The following is a 24,357-nucleotide window of genomic DNA, read 5'->3' on the forward strand; positions in this document are numbered from 1 at the left end:
TTAAGAGTGCAAGTGAGGGTTTTACTTTGGGAAAATGTAAAATGGGTTTTAATTCGTGAGCAATTTGTAAAAAATTGAAAATCAATAAAAAAGATTTGGCAAACGGCTATGTATTGTGAGTACTTATCTACTAAAAATTTTCACCTATGATCTTTTACTTTTTTTCTTTGTTCTTTTTTTTCTTTTTTCTGATATCTTTCATTTCACTCCTTTATTGTGAATAGCATTTTATAGAGGTATAAATAACTGTAAATATGAAAAGAGACAAAATATTCTCTAATTTTTTCTCCTTGGTTATATGTATTTTCTTTTTCTTTTGTATTTTCTTTTGTTGTAAATATGTATGTTTCCTAATTTGTACTTAATAAAAATATATATTTTTTTTTTTAAAAAAAAGATTTGGCAAAAAGCTAGAACCCTGAAATAATGATGAAAATGGTCAACAAGAGAATGAAATGAATGAATGAATGAATGAATACAATCAGTGTCCTGGAAAACTCTCACAAAGAGGCAGTGCCCAAAGAGTCCAGTTGATGTGAGACTGCTGACACGGGGGTCCTTCTGGACCAGGAAGAGGGCATAATGGAGGTGAAATGTGAATGGGGCAGGGCTGAAAAGGGGTGACATGTGATGTAATGTGGCAGGGTGCACTCATGAATCTGCTGCTGACAAAAGCAGGGCTGGGAATGGAACCCCAGGTGAAGTGGTCCCGGCCTGTGCACTAGAGACCCTTAAGTACATAGTCCATTGATGGGATCCAGACAACAGCTGGAGTTGTTGATAGTTGTCAGGGGACAATTTTGTGGTTTGAGGGAGTTGCCGTCCTCCACAGACGATGGTTGTCGTTCCCAATCCTTTGGCATTGACCTTGCTGGTTTGCAGATAACGCAGATGATCTGCAATGAGGCGAAAGGGGCTACTTCAGTAACGTAAAATCCAAGCAGCCCACCAGATTTCTTTGTTCAGGACTCACAGCATGACTAAGAACCGGGTGTTCAAAACCACCATCCGGGAGGGTGGTGTCCCCCATTGGGGTTGCCATCTAAATTGGGGTGTGTGGGTGTCTGTTTCTGGAGGATGTTTTTAAATGGGGAGAGTTTGGGGGGAAATACTCCCTTGAGCCACCCACAAAACACCATTACTGGGTGGCCTTAGGTAGAAAATCTCAATAGCCCCTCCACCCTCAGAGATTTAATAAATACATCATCATCTGCTATCTTGTAACAGCAACCAAAATATGTTTTTTTGGGCAGAGATCTTACTTTGCTTCACAGTCTCTTGAGCGAAGCCAATGATGCTATAAATGTGGCAGTTGAGGCCAATAATTTAGCCTGGGGGGACTCTCAGCTGTTAATGGGAAGACAGCAGAAACGAAACATGGGGCTCCTTGCTCTACACATTTCCTCTAGAGTCGGGACCCCTCACTACAATGTAGATAGCTGCAGCTATTTCTGGTACCCCAGCAAACTCTTCATTGGTCAAAGGCAGCATTGATGCATGCTACCATGGGAGGGATCCACACCCAGTGTCCAATTCCAAGAGCCCTGAAATGGATCTAGTTAAATAGGCACATTCCCATTTCATGTGCTGAGCTCTGTTTGCCATTCCATCACCTTGTTCTTCCACTTACCTCAACATGGCAGATAATCCCTTCATGAAGGTGTCTGGGCTAAAAAGCTGGTGTACAAAACACGTCTTTTTAGGTAGCATCTCAGATGTCACTATGAACAAAATATGAAACTAGAAGCATTCACTTCTCTTAATCTCCCATTGCAGAGGGGAAGGGGCCATGGCTCAGTGGTAGAGCACCTGCCATGTATGTCATGGTCCCAGGTTCAATCCTTGGCAGTTCAGCGTAGGGTTGGGCAAGAGCCCTGCCTGAAACCCTGGAGAGCCCCTGCTAGTTAATGCAGACAACACTGCCTCTGACTTGGTAGGAGGCAACTTTCTGTGTCCCAAGAATCAGGAAGAAGAAATATTTAACCCTCTCTGCCCCCCACATGCAAAGGTCCCAATGTAAGTAACCCATCCCCAACATTTAGGGGAGAAGGAAGCTAGAAAGCAGGTTATTCATCCTTACAACTGTGGCTGGCAGACTTTTGTCAAGAAGCTGTTTTGCATTTCTTCAGCCAGCAGATGCAGGAGCTTTTGGTGGTCCGCTGATCTCAAGACCTTCCTCCAGATTTCCTCCTAGTTGCAGTGGATGGAAAAACAAGAGCAGCTGTTGGATCCATGGGTTCAGGGATGGTCAGTTATTGCACTGAAAGAGCCATTTTATTCTCTGGGCCAGAAGGGTTTTGCTTCAGCCACCCTTTCACCTGCCTGGCTTCATCATGAACTTTTCCATTTGCTGCCAAGTTACAGAGAGGTGAATGCGACTGGTGAATACTCTTGACTCTCTGCGCACCTATGTATTTGCAGCTGGAGAAAATGAGACCAATTTCATCCCTTGCTGCCTAGCCAAGAGGAAAGAGGGCTGTCCCTGCCTTCTCAGCTTCTGCTCTGTTGCGTTTTTAAAATGAACTTAATAATGGCTAGTGTACTAATGTGGGAACGCTCCAAAACCTTTGCCAGTTGCCATGAGGCAGAAAATGATCTGGGATCCAGAGGGAAGCTGAGATTGGGAAACTCCTGACACGGGGGTGGGGTGGGGGAGAGCCTGTGTGATGTAGTGGTTAAGAGCGGTAGACTCATAATCTGGTGAACCAGGTTTGCGTCTCCGCTCCTTCACATGCAGCTGCTGGGTGACCTTGGGCTAGTCACACTTCTTTGAAGTATCTCAGCCCCACTCACCTCACAGAGTGTTTGCTGTGTGGGAGGAAGGGAAAGGAGAATGTTAGCTGCTTTGAGACTCCTTTGGGTAGTGATAAAGCGGGATATCAGATCCAATCAACAACAACAACAACAACAACTCCTCCTCCTCTTCTTCTTCTTCTTCTTCTTCTTCTTCTTCTTCTTCTTCTTCTTCTTCCTGGCCTCCCCACTCATGGAGAGACTTTCTGAGCAAGCCCCACAGATTCCCAACCCACCACAGCTATTTCCCTCACTCCCAGCACAGGTAAAGGACCCCTGGATGGTTAAGTCTAGTTTAATTCGACTTTGGGGTATGGAGCTCATCTCCGCTTTCAGGCCAAGGGAGCTGGCGATTGTCCGCATACAGATTTCCGGGTCATGTGGCCAGCATGACTAAACTGCTTGGAAGCAGAAAGGTTTTACTATTCATTGAAAACAGGTGAGGGGGGGGGATCTTTGGCCCTCCAGATATTGCTGAACTACAGCTTTCACAACCCTAAGCAAGCATGTCCAGGGGCCAGGGATGATGGGAGTTGGAGCTGATCTCCCACACCTGATCTAAAAGAAATCAAGGAGGGAGCCAAGCAGAACTCTTGGGGAAGGGAGTGCCATAAACAGAGTCTAATTGTATCTACAGACAGATCCACAAGTGGAACTGAAAAAAATCCTATTTCACATTTATTTGGATAGTTTGCTTTCCAGTGATATAGCTCTGGTGGAGTTATCACTGGCTGCATGGCACCCTGAAACCTATTGATATACAGTACTAACTTACCCTTGCAAATATGTATTGATGAATAGGGGTGGAGTTGGTCCACTGGTTGGATTCAGTATGCACTGAGCCATTATAATCAGCATTCGGCCCCACACAATCCATTTCAGCATCCCTGCAATGGAAAGGTTAAGGATTAGATAGGGTCAGGATGCCCTGGGTAGCTACTCCTCACTGGCCTCTACCCTGACAAGGATCTGAATCCTGCAGTCAAGCCGATGCTGGTAGACCGTCCTCTGGGTGGGCCTGGGCTGGCTGGCTTTTGATACCCAAAATGCTGATCCCCTTAGCTAGAGCTCCTTGGAACTAGAGAAATCCCTGAAGGCATCAAAGCTCCCTTCTGCACTGTGCATGTGAAGCATCTATAATCTAGGATTATTTGTCTTGATCAAATAATGATCAATACCTGAGTCTTGCTCCTTTGGAAATAACTTGCAATGCCACCTGCACCCCCCCCCATATGAACACACTGTGCTTCTTTTGAAGAAAATTTAGTGTCCCCTTTGGCTGTACTAATTTGGGAATTTCTCTTTTTAAGTGCTAATGAAAATCCTCCCACATTTTTAGTGTGCATTTCTCCTAATATAGAAATTTTGTGTTCAAGTTTGTCTAAATGTCATCTTTTTTGAAAGCAGCCTTCTCTGGTGCATTTCTGAATTTTAATTTCACCAGTTTATGCATTTTATATGCATGCTTTTTTGCTAATATGTGCATTTAGGGGGCGAGGAACCTCTTAGCAAAATGGGGGAAAGGTAAATCTCAAAGCAACATTCTGTTTGTGTGTTGATCTGGGAAGTGCAGTTGGGGGTAGGCATACATTAAAATGAAAATAATATGGATTTCTCTGCCCTCCATATCATCTGAGAATGGTTTCTCACACAATCTTTGCCAGAAAAAGAATCTACTGTCAATCCCAGCATCCATTCACCCAAACCTCTACTCCACAGTTAGGATCTTTATGACTGGCACCAAGAATCCACCTGCCAGTTGGGGGGCATATTTTCTCCTAACTACATGCATAGAGTTCCATTAGGTCTCCTCTCCTTCAACTGCCACCTGCGAGCAGCCATTCCATTAGACTCATTCAGTGGGAGAGGGGGAAAGCAGGGCTCCTCCATCAGCTCTGCTGAAAGACCAGCTCCATAAAGCATCTCCTACCCCTAAACTGTGTCAGTAGTGGCTGAAAATATATATACGTATCTTGTTTCCCCCCCTTCCATGTCAAACTATATTACAAAATTAACGTTAATCATGTATAAATATAAATTAACTCTCCCCTGAACAGTACTATAGGATTCACACACAATGTTTCTTTAAACACAGTATGGTATGCACATAGCATAAAATTTTACCTGTTTAACATAATATCCAACCTACTACAGGGGTGCCAAGTTGAATAAAAAAAAATGGGGGGGGGGGAGGTAAGCCCCGCCCCACACAATAAATCACTAGATGCACACAGCATTTGAATGGCAATGCCCATCAACTTTTTTGGGGGGGGGGAGTGACCCCCAATCAAATATTTATTGGGGGGGGCAAAGGGACCTCACCCCTAGGAGCTGGTTCCTATTGTCCACTACTATATATAATGCTAACATCCTAGAGAACCTTCACTTTTCTCTGCCAAAAACTTGCCTTTCTTTGACCTTGGATAGCTGTTTGCCAAACTTTGTGATACCAGTATTCTACATCCTAGAGCTAGGACCACTAGAAATGTCAACATTCGCTTACGGTCAGGAGTTTTTCAGATGCCATATTGTCAACAAAATCAGCAAAGACCACCACAGTAGATCTCTTCACATCTCTACTCGTTGAGGATGCAAGAACCTCAAGAACCTCAGCTTAAACAGCCGCGCATTCAGTTGCTAGGCAATGGCCATTGGTGACATCGAATACATGGCCACCATGCCGAGGTTCTAGGAGAGTCAGCGTGGCATACTGGTCAGAGTGTTGGACTAGGACCTGGGAGACCTGGGTTCAAATCCCCGGGGCCTCAACCTTGAGCCGGTCATTCACTCTCTGCCTAACCTGCCTTGTTGTGAGGATAAAATGGGGAGAAGAAATAGGTATGTCACCTTGAACTCCTTGGAGGAATAATAGGATGTAAATGTCATAAGCAGATCAATAAACGTAACAGCCACACAGTACTCCTTCCACAGTAATTTTGTACTCGATGTTTATCTGTTCTTGGTTGTACAACCAGATTGAGAATATCACTTCCCATTTGCCTGAATTGGAACACAGTTGCGAGATCAAAAGCTTCTGTTTTAACTTAAACACTGTTTTGCATGTGAACAGACTACTGTAGCTTCCTAAGGAAGCAGACTTGTTTCAACAGAGCCTACCCTGCTCTCCTGTATCTAGGATTATTTCCTGTTGATCAGTACTCGGGTCTTGCTCCTCAGGAAATAGATTTGGCACGGCCACCTGCTCATTTTCCCATAGGAAAACATAGTGTTCCTTTGAGCCATAGCAGAACAGCAAGGAGCCAATTTAATTCCACACACTACAAGGACGGTATATATTCTTTGAAATGTACAGTTTGATATTTCTGTTCCCTTTTTTTTAATCCTGCTTTGCAGACAGAAAAGGTGAGACAAGTCCTGTCCTCAGGTTTGAAAGCCAAAAGGAAAAGGTCAAGGCACCCAGTTTGAAGGGATTTTTGGAGTAAGAAGTTCAAAAGGCAGAAGGGATGTGGGGGAAGAACAACTTTTAACAATGCCCAAAGGAAGGTTTGAGATACCCATGTCTTGCTGGGGCCAAGCTGATCTCTCGCCCATAGCTGTCTTTAGACAGCGCTGCAGCAACTGACCCAACAGCCTTTCATCCCTGGCCAATGGAGGGGGACTGAACATGCTTTGCTTCAGCCCTGCAGTCCCAGAGCAAGCGCTGACTGGAGCCCCTTTCTGTCCTGGCGGGGATGGAGAGAAGCAAGCTCCTTGCAGCAGCTCCTTCCCTGGCAAAAGGTGAGACCAGATCGATCTCCTAGACCAGGCGTAAGCAAACTCGGCCCTCCAGATGTTTCAGGACTACAACTCCCATGATCCCTAGCTAACAGGACCAGTGGTCAGGGATGAAGGGAAGTGTAGTCCCACAACATCTGGAGGTCCTATGCCTGTCCTAGACGAGCACAATGTTGTTTTTGTTATTCTTATTCTTATTAATGAATGATCGCTTCCTATGCAGGCTCTCATAAGAGGTGGCACAATTCAATGAAAAGAATGTTCCGAGAGTCAGGTAAATTTCTGAGGTGCTTCCCATTAGCTCCTTGTTTTGAAGCTCTTTGGGGGGCAGACTCCCACAGTACAGGTGTAGAATTAAGGGTGGTGTGGGTCTTAAGCTCCCCCAGCCCCAATTCCCCTGGAGGGACTTAGCTGGGTCCCACAGACAGCAGACAGTGCCAGGGAAATCAACAGGCTCAAGTGATGGATCAGTTGTCATAGCAACTGCAGCTGTGGAGCAACAGCCCAGAAGGCCTCAGTTGGGCTTTACAAACTACGAAGAAGACTAAACTAGGGTGTCTAGAATCTTTCCTATATTAAATATAAATACAATATTCTGTGTATTTTATGGGGACAATAATCTTTTTGTCTTAGTTGGGCAGATTGTGTGTGTGTGTGTGTGTGTGTGTGTGTGTGTTACAAACAAAACAAAAACCAATTATAAACTTACTAGGCAGACCACTACCTGTCAGAAACAGCAGCACTTTCCTACAGTATAGGATAATGTAGACCTACCTCACAGGATTATTTTTTGGGTGACTGAGATAATGCTTATGAAGCACTTTGTGCATATACTGTTTTTATTATTTATCTCCGTCAGCCCACATTGCACTTTGTGATGATAAAAAGGGGCACCTGTGGAAAAAAGGTGAGACAAAAGGCAGTGGCCAGAGTTTATAATGCTACTGTGCACACACCATACTTTTAAAGTACATTTGAAGCACATTCCCCTTTTCGGGAAGCAGGTTAAACTATGGAATTTGCTCTTAGAAAAGGCCGTGATGGCTACCAACTTGGACGATTATAAAATATGATTTGACATATTCATGGCAGATAAGGCTATCAATGGCTACTAATCACACAAGGGCTGTACTTTGGTTGCATGGTTCAGAGGCACTATCTTTCTGAATACAGTGGTACCTCGGGTTACGAACTTAATTTGTTCCGGAGGCCTATTCTTAACCCGAAACCATTCTTAACCTGAGGTACCACTTTAGTTAATGGGGCCTCCCGTGAGATTTATGTTCTCATCCTGAGGTAAAGTTCTTAACCTGAGGTACTACTTCCAGGTTAGCGGAGTCTGTAACCTGAAGTGTTTGTAACCTGAGGTGTTTGTAACCCGAGGTACCACTGTAGCAGTTGTGGGAATTGCAGGAGGAGTGATTGCTCTTGTACTTGGGCCTGCTTACAGGCTTCCCAGAGGCGTCTGTGTGGCCTCTGTGTGAACAGAATGCCAGACTAACGGGGCCATTGGCTTTATCCAGCATGCTCATTTTACCAGGTTGCTTTTCTCTATCATGCCACCAGAATAAAGAGGAAACAGTCTTTAAGCTTGGCCCTTATTTTGGATTCTGCAAGCAGCTGGATTCCCCCTGAGACACCTTACATTCTGTAGCTCAATTGAAGTTCTGTATCTGTGGGGATAAGTTATTTGGTTCTTCTCATTGCCATTAAGATTATTATTATTATTATTATTTAAGTGTCTTCTCCAAAGAAAAAGAACACCACTAGGTGGTAGACTTGCACCATGTAAGCCCTTGCGTTTGTGAACCATTTCTTTCTCCAAGAGTAAGACAGAATCCTTTCTATCTTGTAGTAAGCTATTATTTTAAAGTTTGTACTCACTGAGGAGAGCAGATAATTCTAATGAGGACCCCTAGCATTGCATATTTTGGATGACATGCACCGTGGGTATCAGCCTTTTGTGAAAATGTGTAGCAGGCATATTTGTGTGAGCTTTGTCCAATATTGTACAATGAACTAATTACCTTTTAGACGATCTCTCACAATAATTAGTTGTCCGTCATCTTCTCTTCTAACCCCATAACACTTTGAGTTGCAAAGAAATGTTTATAATCTAGTCCTTTGATGTGAGACTTCCAGTACAAGCCCTAAGCATATTTACTCTGAAGTAAATCCCGATAATCTCAATGACTAAGGAAGTTTGCTTATGGTTGCAGCCTTAACCAACTGGATTTTCATTCCTCTTCCCCCAAGGTTGTTCTGATGGTTAGCCTGTGACCCAATGACAAAAAACCTACGATGTGCTTTTATTTTTACAGCTGTCTGGGTTGTTATGCTAATCATCTTGGTAGCTGCTTTAGCTCATGCAAATAGTGATTATAAACACTGGATTATAAATAGATTTTCAAAAATTATTGTTTGTCTTCTTTTCACAAATTTGATCCTAGCTCACCTCTTCTTAAAGCTAGGTCTTAACTTCAGTTAGTCTACTCTAAATTGGACTAGGATTGGGTACAACCCACAGTCATTTTGTGCTCTTGATGGTATAAGGGCACCCCACTTTCAATCCTGTTTGCACCTGCTAAAGTTTTAGGGCACACATACTGCTTTGTTTCCAATCAATGCATGTCCTATCCTGTAGCTTTTCATAACACAAACATTGCAAGGTTTTTCTGTCCTGCTATCCTGCAAGAGCACACCTCCATTTGATGAAAGAGTGCCCCTCCCAATGTAATAACACCGGGTAAGAATAACGGGGCAAATATTAAAAGTGCTAGAACACTCCTGGATGGCTAATAGAGCACGAGACTCTTAATCCCAAGAGTGTGGGTTTGATCCCCACGTTGGGCAAAGGATTCTTGCATTGCAGGGAGTTGGACTAGGTGACGCTCGTGGTCCCTTCAAATTCTACAGTTCTATGATTTGCAAAGCTGAGCAGGGTCTGGTATGGTTTCAAATTGGATGGGGGACTGCGTGTTGAGATTCCTGCATTGCAGAGGGTTGGATTAGGTGACCCCTGGGGTCCCTTACAACTTTACAATTCTGTGATCTCCATAAAGTTTGCACCGTCCAGTATAAATACACCACTGACGCACTTTTATTGTGCCAATAAAGCATGTTCCGGAACACACAAAGAAAAAAAGCCAACAAAAAAGACAGGAGGGACTACACACACACACACACACACACACACACACACACACACACAGGAATATGTTTAAGTATTAATTCTGTAAGGCTGTTGTCTTTCTGGGCAGATGAATGTTTTATCTGAACTTTGTGTTGTTCTGTTTGGCATATTTTCACTGTACTTTGCTTGAGTTGTATAATAACAATAATTATGATTTAAACTGTAAGCTGCATATACATTGGAACATAGGAAGCTGCCTTATGTTGAGTCAGACTACGCTGGTCCATCTGGCTCAGTATTGTCTACACTGACTGGCAGTGGCTCTCCAGTATTTCAGGCAGGAGTATCTCCTTAAACCTACCTGGAGATGCTGGGAACAGGGGCGAACGAAGGCGTCGTGACACCCGGGGCGGGGTGTCGCTACGTAGGGCGCATGTGCGGTGTCACTACGTACAGTGCATGTGCTGTACGTAGCAACGCCGCACATGTGCTGTACATAGCGGTTTGCCGGCGCCACCGCTCCAGCGCCATATAGACGGTGCCGGGATTGTTGGTGCTGCTGCACATGTGCTTTACATAGTGGTTTGCCGCCGGCGCTGGGATCCTCTGCTCACAGCTGCAGCCACAAACAGAGGATCCTCCACATGCAGCTGTGGCGGGGTGAGCCCCCGTGGGGTGCCTTCTTGTCACCCCCCCCCCAGACATGGCACCCGGGGCAAACCGCTCCCCTGTTGCGACGCCACTGGCTGGGAATTGAGCCTGGGACCTTCTGCTTGCAAGATAGCTCTATCACCGAGCTATGGCTCTTACCCTAGAGAGCTGAGAAATAAATTCCTCTATAATAAAAAGTAGGACTCTGTGAAGCAGAAGGAACACCAAACAGGTGTAGCTTGTTAGCCAATAAACACCTGCCTAATCATAATAGAATTGACAACAGTTGCCTAGAATGGTGTTCAAACTGAGACCTTGGAGGAAGACTCCCAACCTCTCACAGGAAAGAACAGCTGCCAGGATTAAGGTTTTTGCCTTTTGCTGTTCTGGAGCATGATTATGCTCATCAATTCGAAGCACAGTCCTGTTCAGAATCTTTTAGCTGTCTGACTCTTCACCTCTGAAATGTTCTTTATCAATGCATACTTATTTTTAGTAAGTGGCGATCTCGGCCTTACTTCTGGATTAACAGATATAGGACTGAGGGTGTTAATCAGCTGCAGGCTTGGTGATTCTCGCAACAGCAAGTGAGTAATACCATGATGGCCCCATTTTACAGTTATTGAATGAACCAGAGAAGCTAAGCTGCTTCTTTCAAGCTGTGGTGTCAGCTGAGATTGTAGCTTTATGCTCCAAGAAGGATGTTTCCCTTATCCTTTCCCTGCTTTGGGCCTGTGACTTTGGAATGCTGATTCCTTTAGGTTTAAACTTTGCTATTCAGCAAATGGATTAAGGAGAAGATAGCAGCAAGCAATGTGTATTCTCTCAAAATCTGTTGAAATCCACAGCCAGTCAATGTAGACAGTATTGAGTTAAATGGTCTTGACTCATTATAAGGCAGCTTCTTTTGTTCCTGTTAAAAAAACCTCTTCATTTAGAATAATGGGGGACTCGTATCTTATTTTTAGAACATCTCCTCTGCATTCAGCCCCTCCAAGTGTCCCTGTTTTCCAGATTTACAGAAGCTGTCCTGTTTTCTGTTTTGATCCCGGAATGTCCTGCTTTTTCTTAGGACATCCCTACTCTATTTTTGGGACGCGGGTGGTGCTGTGGGTTAAATCTAGGACTTGCCGATCAGAAGGTTGGCGGTTCGAATCCCCGTGACGGGGTGAGCTCCCATTGCTCGGTCCCTGCTCCTGCCAACCTAGCAGTTCGAAAGCACGTCAAAGTGCAAGTAGATAAATAGGTATTGCTCCGGCGGGAAGGTAAACAGTGTTTCTGTGTGCTGCCACCCATGAGCTAAGGAGGTAAATAACTATACAACTTTTAGAAGACATCTGAAGGCAGCTGTGTATAGGGAAATTTTGTTGATGTTTAATGTTTTACAGTGGTGCCTTGCAAGACAAAATTAATTCGTTCCGCGAGTTTTTTCGTCTAGTGAATTTTTCGTCTTGCGAAGCACGAAATCCCATAGGAATGCATTGAAAATCAATTAATGCGTTCCTATGGTCAAAAAAAGTCCAAACAAAGCCAAATTTGGTACAAAAAGAGTTTATTGACTGCTCTTTAAAGTCACACATACTGTAAAGAGCATTTCAAAAATTGAAGGAACAATAAATTAAGTTTCTAAACATGACAGAAAAACATTTAAAAATCAACAAAGTGTACAGTACATTTTCTAAGACTCTGGGGGACAACTCGAAGAAGGTTCCTCTTCCACTCTTTGCTTCTTGCTGAAGAACCTGTCCATGGTCTGCTGCTTCATCCGCCTTTTCAGCACCTCCCTGAAAGACGACATGACCCTCGTATCAAAAGTGTTCGCAAGGTCATGTGTCAGGTCCTTGTCAGGGTGATGCCGCTGTGCAAAAGCCTGCACATCTTTCCACTTCAGGCAAATGTCCCTCAGTTCTTTGGAGGACAGCCGTTCCTCAGTTGCTTCCTCCTCTTCCAGTGAGGCCTGCTCCTGCGCAGCCTCCGCCTGCAGTTCGACCAGCTCCTGGGTGGTCAGCTCGTGGTCGTGCTCCTCCACCAGCTCGCTGACATCCTCCTCTGTGACCTCCAGGCCCATGGTCCTCCCCAAGGAAACAATGTCCTGCACCACTGTTGACTCTGGTGCATCAGAGTCACTTGGTGCCATACAGTCCGGCCACAGGCTGCGCCAAGCGCAATTCAAATTTCTCTGGCTGATCCCGGTCCAGGCCGTGGTGATCATCTTCAAGCAGGTGACGATGTTGAAGTGGTCCTTCCAGAATTCCCGCAGGGTGATGTTGGTGCAATCAGTCACCTCAAAGCATCGCCTGAAAAGCTCCTTGGTGTAGAGTTTTTTGAAATTGGCGATGAGCTGCTGATCCATCGGCTGGAGCAGTGGCATGGTGTTAGGTGGCAGGAACATGATGTTGATGAAGCTGAACTCCTCCAACAAGTCCTCCTCAAGGCCTTTAGGATGAGCAGGAGCATTGTCCATCAGAAGCAAAGCCTTCAGTGGCAGGTCGTTGTCCAGCAGGTACTGTTTGACAGCAGGGCCAAAAGCAAGATTGACCCAGTCCACAAACAGCACACGTGTGACCCAAGCCTTACTGTTGGATCGCCACATGACACTCAGCTGCTCCTTGTCGACCTTGTGTTTCTTGAAGGCCCGTGGGTTCTCCGAGTGATACACCAGCAGGGGCTTGATCTTCAGGTCACCGCTTGCATTGGCACAGAAGAGCAGGGTCAGACGGTCCTTCATGGGCTTGTGGCCAGGCAACTTGGCCTCCTCCTGAGTGATGAAAGTCCTTTTGGGCATCCTCTTCCAAAACAGCCCGGTCTCGTCGCAGTTGAAGACCTGCTGTGGAACGTAGCCCTCCGTCTTCACAACCTCCAGGAACTCCGCTGCAAAGTCTTCAGCCGCAGGAACATCAGAACTGGCAGCCTCTCCATGCCTGACCACGCTGTGGATTCCAGATCTTGTGTTGAACCGGTCAAACCAACCTCTGCTTGCCTTGAAGACTTCTGGCTCGCCTGAGGTTCCTGGCTGTTCCCGGACGAGGTCTGCGTGCAAGGCCTTGGCCTTCTCACAAATGACGGCCTCAGTCACTGTGTCCCCTGCACGCTGCTTCTCTTCTAACCAGATGAGCAGCAACTTCTCCACCTCCTCCAGAACAGCTGGGCGGTTCTTCACGATCCTGGTGACTCCCTTGGCTGCATCAGTTGCAAGGATCTTCTCCCTCATCTTCAGGATGGTCCCGATGGTCGATGGATTCCTCCCATACTCCCTGGCGAGGTCTGTCACACGCATTCCACCATCGTGCTTCCGGATGATCTCCTTCTTCATTTCCAGCGTCACCTTCTCCTTCTTCCTCTCGCCGGCCTCTGCAGCAGCAGTCTTCTTGGGTCCCATGGCAGCACAGCTCCTACCTTCGCAACCCCCCCCCCAAAAAAATCAGTGCTTCACATCCAAAAAATTCAAAAGCACCAAACCTCCTAGAAAACACACAAGCTTCCAGATTCTTGCAAACCCCTCCCCAACTGTTCCCCCAGCCACCCACCACACAGAAATTCAAACCCAGATTTTTTTTTTAAAAAAACCAGCAGAGTGGCCCAATGGTCACAAAAAATCATAAAAATGCAGAAAAAAAACACACAAGCTTCCAGATTCTTGCAAACCCCTCCCCAACACCAAGTCCTTGAATTCCAAACACCCCAACCCCAAATCCAAAAAACCCCCCAAAAGTTTTAAAAGTTTAACTTACCAAACGGCTGCAAAAGAAGTTTTGGAAAAGCTTCAAAAAGCACCAAAGTCTTCAAAAACCTCAAAAAAGGCTACCACACCGCGTGCTATGAGTTGCTCCTCGAAGTCAAGTCGCAACTGCACCTCTTCAAGCAATGCACCCTGGGTATTAACGGTTTTACGAAAAAGGAAACAAACGCAAGACGTTTTCATAGAATCATAGAATCATAGAATCATAGAGTTGGAAGAGACCACAAGGGCCATCGAGTCCAACCCCCTGCCAAGCAGGAAACACCATCAGAGCACTCCTGACATATGGTTGTCAAGCCTCTGCTTAAAGACCTCCAAAGAAGGAGACTCCACCACACTCCTTGGCAGCAAATTCCACTGTCGAACAGCTCTTACTGTCAGGAAGTTCTTCCTAATGTTTAGGTGGAATCTTTTTTCTTGTAGTTTGGAACCATTGCTCCGTGTCCGCTTCTCTGGAGCAGCAGAAAACAACCTTTCTCCCTCCTCTATGTGACATCCTTTTATATATTTGAACATGGCTATCATATCACCCTCTTCTCCAGGCTAAACATGCCCAGCTCCCTTAGCCATTCTTCATAAGGCATCGTTTCCAGGCCTTTGACCATTTTGGTTGCCCTCCTCTGGACACGTTCCAGTTTTTCAGTGTCCTTCTTGAACTGTGGTGCCCAGAACTGGACACAGTACTCCAGGTGAGGTCTGACCAGAGCAGAATACAGTGGCACTATTACTTCCCTTGATCTAGATGCAATACTCCTATTGATGCAGCCCAGAATTGCATTGGCTTTTTTAGCTGCAGCGTCACACTGTTGGCTCATGTCAAGTTTGTGGTCAACCAAGACTCCTAGATCCTTTTCACATGTACTGCTCTCAAGCCAGGTGTCACCCATCTTGTATTTGTGCCTCTCATTTTTTTTGCCCAAGTGCAATACTTTACATTTCTCCCTATTAAAATTCATCTTGTTTGTTTTGGCCCAGTTCTCTAATCTGTCAAGGTCATTTTGAAGTGTGATCCTGTCCTCTGGGGTGTTAGCCACCCCTCCCAGTTTGGTGTCATCTGTTTTCGTCTTGCAAAGCAAGCCCATAGGGAAATTCGTCTTGCGAAGCAACTCAAAAAACAAAAAACTCTTTCGTCTTGCGGGTTTTTCGTCTTACGAGGCATTCGTCTTGCGAGGTACCACTGTATTATGTTTTATTATGTTTTAATAAATGTTGGAAGCCACCCAGAATGGCTGAAGCAGCCCAATCAGATGTGTGGGGTATTATCATCATCATCATCATCATCATCATCATCATCATCATGGAATAGGATGTCCCTATTTTCATCAGAGAAAATTTGGAAAGTATGTGCATGCAGAAAGTCTCAGGTTCAGTCCCCAGCATCTCTAGGTATGGCTGGAAGAGTGAGCTCTGCCTGAAATCTGGGTGAGTTGTTGCCAGTCAGTGTGGGCAATACTGAGCTAGATGGACCAAGGGCAACTTCCTATTAGCCTGTATAAGGCAACTTCCTATTAGCTTTGGCTATCAATTGGAGATAGCAAGAAGAGAAGCTTGTAGCTGCCTATGTATGTAAGTTTTTTTTTTGTCTGGCAAATAGTGTTGGGTACTGGACACAATTCTGAGTCCAAACCAATATAGTTAATATTGTTGAAAGGAATCGGCTTGGCAGTTAACAAACAGACAATATTTTCATTCATTATTGAGAAACAAAATTTCTTTTTTGAACAGATTTTGTACCCTGGGTATATATATTCAGTGGAATGCACCCTTCTCCATTTTCCAATTTTGCTACCTACAAATAGGGTGGAAAATCTCAAGTGCCCATTTTTCGCTCAGCCCCAGGGTGCTGCTGTTCTGCTGGTGCACACATTGATCTCAAATTCACTTTATGATTCTATCCTATTTACTTAATGTCAACCGTGGCAGGTGGAATTGGTGGCTGAACGTGTAAATTCCTGCACAAGTAAGGCTTATGTCCAAATGTAGAAGCCTTGAAGGCAGTGGACATCACCTCTATGCTTTACCTCCACTGTCAGAGGCGTTATGCCTCTGAATCCTAGTTAACAGGAATTGCAGGTGGGCAGAGGGCTCTTGCACTCATGCCCCGCTTGCAGGCTTCTGAATCCCAGTTGCTGGAAACCACAGAGGGGGAAAGTGCTGTCAGAAGTCCTCCTTGCAGACTTCTGACATGCACCTGGCCGGCCACTGTGAGAAAAGGATGCTGAACTAGATGGGGCATTGGTTTAATCCAGCTGGCTCGTCTTAATGCCAGCACACCTGTTTTATGCCAGCACAGTGGTACCTCGGGTTACAGACGCTTCAGGTTACAGACTCCGCTAACCCAGAAATAGTACCTTTGCTTCAGGATGAGAACAGAAATTATGCGGCAGTAGCAGGAGGCTAAAGTGGTACCTCAAGTTAAGAACAGTTTCAGGTTAAGAACGGACCTCCAGAATGAATTAAGTTCTTAACCCAAGGTACCATTGTAGTTCCTAAAAAACACGGACACCCTGGGGACATGGCACAGTTTTGGTCAATCTCTGCAGCTCTGGGGTTTAAAACTCCCCAGGAACGAAGGGATATCCTTTAAGTATCTTAAGTATCTGGAGCTAAAGCATTCACCACCCGCTTCCAGGGCAAAAGTTCTGTTTCAGTCAATGACTCTCACACCTCACTCTTCTCAGGGGATTTTATAATCAGCGTTGTTGACACGTCTCTGGAATGAGGCTGAGGCATCTGCATTCCTTTCAAGACTGAGGGTTGGCGGGTGGGTGGGAGAGATCTGGTGCATGCTTTAAGCAGGACTGCCTCCCCGTTTGGGGACACTGGGTTGATGGGTGTTTATACTATGGTTACCAGTTTTTTTCCAATGAATCTGGGGACACTTCTTCTTCTTCTTTTTTTGAAGCTGAGTAGCAACAGGGAGTCAGTAGTGGGGATGGTGAGGCAAAAGACCCTGGGCCCAAGCACACATGCATATTGTATAAAGGTGCAAAGCCCTTCTTTCACACCCTGTGAAAAATAAATGTGAAGAGTTTTTAAAAAACTGGGCAACAGTGTGCTGCGTGCCCGTGACTCCCAAGCTTCCCCCGATCTCCTGCCCCTTTCCGCCTTTGTTTTGACTGATCGGGGGAGGCTCGGGAGTTGTGGGCGGGTGGCCATTGCCCAGTTTTTTAAAAAAACTCTGCACATTTATATTTCACAGGGTGCGAAAGAAGGGCTTTGCACCGTGCCTGGCACAGAAACCGTGTGCCTTGTGCCCTTCCTGGGCAACGACCACCTGCCTGTGACCCCCGAGCCTCCCCCGATCAGTCAAAACAAAGGGGGAAGGGGGAAGGAGATCTGTACTGTCAGACGTCCATGGTTCCCCTTTGGCAGTGGTGGCAGCAGCGAGCAGTGAGCAGCTCCTGAAGCCAGCCAGAGCCAACTGCACTACCAGGCTGGCTCTGGGCTGCTGAGGCTGCTGCTGCCACGTTTCCCGGGAACAGATTTGCAAATCTGGGGACATTCCAGGGACAGAATTTGTCCGGAGACAGATTTGCAAATCTGGGGATGTCTGGTTTATACTGATGTCAAGACCTCCAGGCAGCAGACCCCCCGCCCGACTGTGTCTTGTAAGGCCCCATCCACATTATGGATTTAAATCAGTGCCCCGCCACTCTAAACAGCCATGGCTTCCCTCAAAGACTCGTGCAAACTGTAGTAGTTCCTTAAGGAGTGCTGCGACTTGTCAGGAAACTCATATTCTCTTCACAGAGCTACAGTTTTCAAAGTATCGTGGGAAGATGGATGGATTTTTAAAAACCACTATAGGAATTCCCTCTCACTGAGGGGAATAAGGGTCTCCTAAGAACTCTCAGCACCCATAACAAACTACAGTTCCCAGGATTCCTTGGGGGGTGGGAAGCCATGAGTACTTAAAGTGGCATGATGCTGTTTCACATGCAAGGTGCAGATGGGATCTAAGTTGAGCTGTCTTTCAGGGCGCTGTCAAAACTTAAGATAGCAGGGGCCAATGAGATTTACTGTTTTAAAAAGAGAAGAAAGGCAGACGTCAGTCCTGCTGGGCTTTTGGGCCAAGGCAGCCTCCATAGGATGCTGAGTGCTGATGCAAATCCTGCATCCTTTAGATCCCCTCCCCAAGTATTTTGCATTTCTCCCTTTTGATTCTTGCCTATTGATATTTTAGTTATAATGTGAGCAGCAGGGGAAGTAGGGCAGAGGGAAAGAGTGAGCGCTCGAAGAAAAACCGGGGGGAAAGGAAAGGGTGGTAGCTCAGTGGCAGATCATTTGCCTTGCATGCAGAAGGCCCCGGGTTCAATCCCCAGCATTTCCTGATAGGGTTGGGAGAGGACCCTGCCTGAAGCTGCAGAGAGCTGCTGCCAGTCAGTGCAGACAATACTGAGCTAGATGGACCAATGGGCCTCATCAGCAGAAGACAGCCTCCTATGTAACACAATTATGACTTCTTAGAGGTTCGTTTGAAAATGGATTCCGATTTTAGGAAATTCCTTCCTTTAGTTGGCAGGGGAAGCGGGGCCATAACTCTCTGGTGTTCTTGCAATATATTTGGTTGCAAGCAATTTCTCTTTTTAATTGGACACCTTCTGCGTATACTTTCCCAGGCTGCCACTTCCAAGCTGTTAAGCAACTCCAGTGCTCTGACTTGGAGGCGGGATGATTTACAGCTCTGTCTATGGGATGCTCAGCCTGATGCTAGGTGAGGGCAGAGCTATAATTTGCAAAGAGGTTTCTGGGCTCTGTAGCAGCGAGAGGGAACCTGATTGATGAGCAATTTGCTTGTTGCAACACCAGGAACTGGGGCTCTCTTGTAGTCCTCCTTACCAGGCAATGAATTAAGACATTTGTGGAGTGGGGAACGCGCTTGCACACAGCAGCTTATTATGGACTTGGTGCTGATTAAGCTCTAATGTTTTGTCCATTTTGTACTGGCCACATGATGTTGCCATCATCAAAATGGCATCTTGTGCTTTTTCTACATTTTGTCCAAATTTCACCTTTCTGCAGAAAATCCCAAAAGTAAAAAACAACCTGCTGTACCTTGGCAGTCCCTGCCACTGTGGACAGTCCATAGCACATTATTTTTTGGGTGGCCAGTTTGTCATGTGCCACAAGTGACTAGGAATGGCAGGGTGGGGGAGAGAAATCCAATCCAGTTTGCATTCAAAATTGTGGCTTTCTGAAACAATAAGCGAGCCAAAACACAGCCATCCTTTGAAGTTTACACTTCTTCGAATTTTGCATTGCAGTTTCTCCAGCCAACTACTGCGGACAAAAATGTACACAGTAGGGTAAGGCGTACAGTACATGAAAATGTATCTATCTGGTGGGGGAAAAAAGACATATAAAATATTATATAATGTCTGGGAAACCGTTTTGCAAAAACGCGTATGTTAGAGAGAGTTGCATACAGAACTGTGTACGTTTGGAAAAATTCACACTAGTTTGCCGTTGAATTATCGTGTGTGTGTGTGTGTGTGTGTGTGTGTGTGTGTAACGCAAACTGTTGTGGAAATGTGGAGAACTGAACTTAACATTGGGGTGGAAAATGAAAGACAGAGAAACTGAAATGGACATAGTGGTCATGTTTCAGTAAGGTAAAGGTAACAGGACCCCTGACCATTAGGTCCAGTCGTGACTGACTCTGGGGTTACAGCGCTCATCTCGCTTTATTGGCTGAGGGAGCTGGCGTACAGCTTCCGGGTCATGTGGCCAGCATGACTAAGCCGCTTCTGGCGAACCAGAGATATATGTCGATATATGTCGTGAGATAATGCCCTACCATGGAGATAGCCAATGTTGGAAGCTATGCTTTACTGTTCTGCCAGTGGATTCACTCTTTCTAGAATAGTGTACATTCCATACAAATATTTTTGGGAACTGTAGTTTAAGGGTGCTGGGAATGATACTTCAGTGAATGGTAAACTATGGTTCCCAGGATTCTTTGGGGGAAGTCACATGCTTTAAATGTATGGTATGTATGCAGCCTAGCTGTTTGTGTTACCTGGCTATTGACAATGGGCACTCATGGGCAAAAGAATGTACCTGGAATGCGAGTCATGTATCCACCTGCCCAAGCGGAAACTGGGCCTTAGTTTTATTTGAGAGCAGTGTGTCTGTAAGAACTAGGAAAATTCAATTTAGTGCACATGATGAACCTGCCAAATCTGCACGTTGCAAAACGGTACACAAACTGAAACACAGCCAACCTTCAAAATCCTTTCTATTACTATTACTATTATTATTAATAATTTTATTTATGGCTTTCAGTTTTATACATTTCAATAATTCTACAATCATTTTAACATTTCAAAACTCGACTTCCTTCCCCCTCTTTCTGCGGTTCCTTAACTTTGGTTTTTTTATATTTTCTGCATATTCCGAATTAACTTAATTTACTCATTTATTCATCTATTTTAAATATATCCTTTTATTTCTTATGCGCTTTGTCATATTACAGTTTGAATGCCATGAAATTAAAATGGTAACACAGTGAAACAGAATATAAAATTTAAAAGAGGTAATTGAAAATCAATATGAATATGTTCCCTGCCTGAACCACAACGACAGAGACCATCTGAATGAAGCTCTGAGACACTGGTGGCCCTGTAGGAATGTTAGAACCTGCCTTAGACCCACTGGGCCATCTAGTTTAGTACTGTCTACACTGACTGGCAAGGGATGCAGGTGGCGCTGTGGGTTAAACCACAGAGCCTAGGACTTGCCGATCAGAAGGAGGTCGGCGGTTCGAATCCCCGCAACGGGATGAGCTCCCGTTGCTCGGTCCCTGCTCCTGCCAACCTAGCAGTTCGAAGCACGTCAAATTGCAAGTAGATAAATAGGTACCACTCCAGTGGGGAGGTAAATGGTGTTTCTGTGCACTGCTCTGGTTCACCAGAAGCAGCTTAGTCATGCTGGCCCCATGACCCAGAAGCTGTACACTGGCTCTCTCGGCCAAAAAAGTGAGATGAGCGCCGCAACCCAAGAGTCGGTCACGACTGGACCTAATGGTCAGGGGTACCTTTACCTTTACCTTTACACTGACTGGCAGTAGGTCTCCAGTGTTTCAGGCAGGGAACATTCCCATCCCTACCTGGAAATACAGGGGACCGAATGTGGGACCTTCTGCATGCAAAGCAGATGCTCTACCACTAAACTTTGGCTCTACCCCATGAACTGAACACATGGTTTTTATACAGATATAATAAAGCTGCACGTATTCACTTTGTATACAGTTAAATACATGATTTGCATGCAGTACTGCCTATGTCTTGCTCAATCTCGTCTACTACTACTGGCAAAGTATCTCCAAAGTCTTGGCAGAACCTGAGATCCTTTTAAACAGAGACACTGGGAGATTTAACCCGGGCTTTTCGACATGCAGAGCATTATGCTGCAGCACCGCACACACCCCTTAAAATAATAAATGTATAATAAGGATGCAGAATAAGCTTTCGATGCCAGATGTTTGTGTTGAACTACTGCAGATATGAAAACCTGTTTTGTTTCTTTCCTTCTCTTCGCTGTTGCTACAACAGACCTGGCGAAGGAGCGACTACCCCTGGCAGCGGGATGAGGAAGTCCAAAACTCCAAGCCCATCCCGTCTGTGTGCTAATGGTTAACCTGACCGCCCACGTGGGAGACTGCGAGTTAACAGAATATGCCTTTTATCATCCCCAGCCCGCCGGTGCACAAGGCAGCACCGCGCTAGAATATAGCCACAAACAGTTTTCTTTCAGCTCCCAACCTGAAGAACAAGTTCCCGTTTGTTTGAAAACAAGAGAGAGTGAGAGGCAGAATGAAGTCCACCTAAGGCCGGTAAACTCCCTCTGGTTGCCTTTGGCCTCCTCCTCCTCCCGTCAGAACTTGTTACCTTGGAGCTGTTGGAACAAGGATGATAAAAAGTTGCTTTGTAATCTCAGGGCCCTCCTTATGCAAAATATACATGGGAGGAGCTTTTGCTTTCTTTCTCTCTTTTGAGATTTCTACATGGGAGACACCGTGTATGCACAGGAGACAGAAACATTGAAGCTGCACTCTCTGCCCAGTGAAAAAGAGTGAAAACTGAGGTATGTGCTCTGTACATTTCTCTCTCTCCCCACCCCGCCACCAATTTCTCCCTAGATGTCTTTTGGTTTTTGTACTGCTAGCACTTCTTCCCCTCTTTGAAGCGAAAGCGAGTTTGGCAACCTCTAACAAGCTCCTACAGGAACAGCTTGGTAGCGTTTATAGTTGCAACAGAACCTTCTGTCTCTGGCCTTTGCTCTTTATCTGGAAACATAATGAAACGCGAAAAGCAGTACGACAAGGAGCTGAAAACATCGTCGCTTTGGGTTCTCTAACTTGGAGAAGACCGAGGAGTTCCACTTGGGTGGATCCTTCCCTTCTTAAACGCGCTTGCTTCCTTCTCCTCAAAGAGGATCTCTGATGTGCCGTTGCTTTCCCGGGGAATCCTCTGAAGCATTTGAGTTCAGGGCAACCCTTTAAACCAAAAGCTAGAGAGAGAGATTAGGTAAGACACAACCTTTTTATCAGTAGATCTTCTGATGACTTGCTTGTTTGAGTCCTAAGTTGCTGGCCTTCAGGGTGCCCAAAGGAAGGAAAGTCTGGACAGCACTTGCTAAGGGGACGGGAACCTGTTTAAAACTGGTAACAGGAGAATCGATGCTGGTGTGGTTCTGCAGGGTCAGGCGAGCTGGTGTGATTTTGCAGGGTGAGGCCCTGAATGCAGCCAAAAGGGAAATCAAATGGCACATGGGCGCCAATATGGTGTGGTTGCTGACCATTCGGCATGGATCAGGGACATCTGGCCTCGTGTCTATTTGGCCACAAAACTTGCTGGGCAACTTTGGCACCAGCTCTCTTTCAGTGTACCCAATCTTGCAGGGCTGTTGTGCAGATGAAATGGAGAGAGGAGCCATGTGTGCCACCCAAAGCTCCTTGGAGGAAGGGCAGGATATAAATACTGTTTACATATTGCTTTGGCGAAGTGACACTAAGGCATACGTTTAAAGCAGACCGCTTCCCCCCTGTAAACTGTAGTCTCCCCCCCAGAGCTACAGTTCCCAGTACCTTTGAAAAAACTATGGTTCCCAGGATTCTTTTTGGGGAAGTAACGTGGGTTTTTTTAGTGTGTTGTGTTCACGTAGCCCAGAATGCAGGTTAGGTTCCTAGGACACTTTCTCATGTTCTGCCCCTAATAGCATAGAAACATAGAGTTGGAAGGGACCTTGAGGACCATCTAATCCAGGCATAGGCAAACTCCGGCACTCCAGATGTTCTGAAACTACAATTCCGATCATCCCTAGCTAACAGGACCAGTGGTCAGGAATGATGGGAATTGTAGTCTCAAAACATCTGGAGGACCGGAGTTTGCCTGATCTAACCCAACTTCCTGCAATGCAGGAATATGCAGCTGTCCCATATAGGAGTCAAACCTGCAACCTTGGCGTTATCAGCACCACACTGTAACCAACTCAGCTAAGTTCCCCTTATCCACCCACTGCCACCCACTAGTTTTTCCCATTAAGTTAACTTCCTCCTGGAATGATTTGTAGATTAGGATTTTCTCATTCTGGGAGTCTGGCGTCGTGCTATTTATTTATTTTTAAATTTAGTGCTGATGATAATTAAAGGGGAGTGGGGGGGAATAGCAAAATGGTGGCACATTTGCTGTGACCTATTAAACGTTTCCATGTTGATTTTTGTGTTTGTGTTTGCCAGATATGTGCCTGGCTAAGCTAGGGTGGGGAAAAGAGAAGATGGGAGATCTGCAGAGCACAGCAGCAGAGCAGATGATTTGTATATAGAAGGTCTCTGGTTCATATTCCGTAGTTCATAAACTATAGCAAAATATGTTTATGAAAGTTTTTTTTTTTTTTTTTAGATAAAGGCACATTTTGTAAATTCAAAGATGTGTATTTAAATGTGAATTTTCATGATCTTTTAGAGAGAGAGAGAGAGAGAGGAAAACAACAGATTAATGCGGAGCAGGGTGAAACAGACCTATGAATAAGCACATGACTGACACTGACAGGAAACAAACTGATTCATCCATCCCTTGAAATGGTTTTGTCTCTATAAAGCATAGATCTGTGTCTCCGTTGTTCCACATCTGAACTCGAGGCCTTTTTGCCTCGGGGCACCTTATTTACCTTGCTCTCCTGTTTTAATAGCATGGTGCTTACTGCTGGCCCGGCTTCTTGCCAAAACGTGTCACTAGAAAGAATGGAGAGCAAACCACTCTGCAGCTGTTTACTGAATAAACAGCCTGCCGGATGCCTATCT

The 24,357-nt window shown here is 45.4% G+C and overlaps 2 long non-coding RNA genes across 2 annotated transcripts; both read right to left on the reverse strand.

The window, feature by feature from the left end:
- Nucleotides 1-467: 467 nt before the first annotated feature.
- Nucleotides 468-5,411, reverse strand: LOC309347050. Its single transcript, XR_014158793.1, has 3 exons — nucleotides 5,297-5,411; nucleotides 3,569-3,680; nucleotides 468-896 (listed from the first exon to the last, which is right to left on the reverse strand). It is a non-coding gene; the product is annotated as an uncharacterized lncRNA (long non-coding RNA).
- A 6,436-nt stretch (nucleotides 5,412-11,847) lies between these two features.
- Nucleotides 11,848-14,213, reverse strand: LOC309347641. The gene is made up of 2 exons (XR_014159001.1): nucleotides 13,767-14,213; nucleotides 11,848-11,938 (listed from the first exon to the last, which is right to left on the reverse strand). It is a non-coding gene; the product is annotated as an uncharacterized lncRNA (long non-coding RNA).
- Between the last annotated feature and the right edge of the window lie 10,144 nt (nucleotides 14,214-24,357).

This window comes from Podarcis erhardii (assembly GCF_964252035.2).
Source record: "Podarcis erhardii genome assembly, chromosome: 7".
NCBI lineage: Eukaryota > Metazoa > Chordata > Lepidosauria > Squamata > Lacertidae > Podarcis > Podarcis erhardii.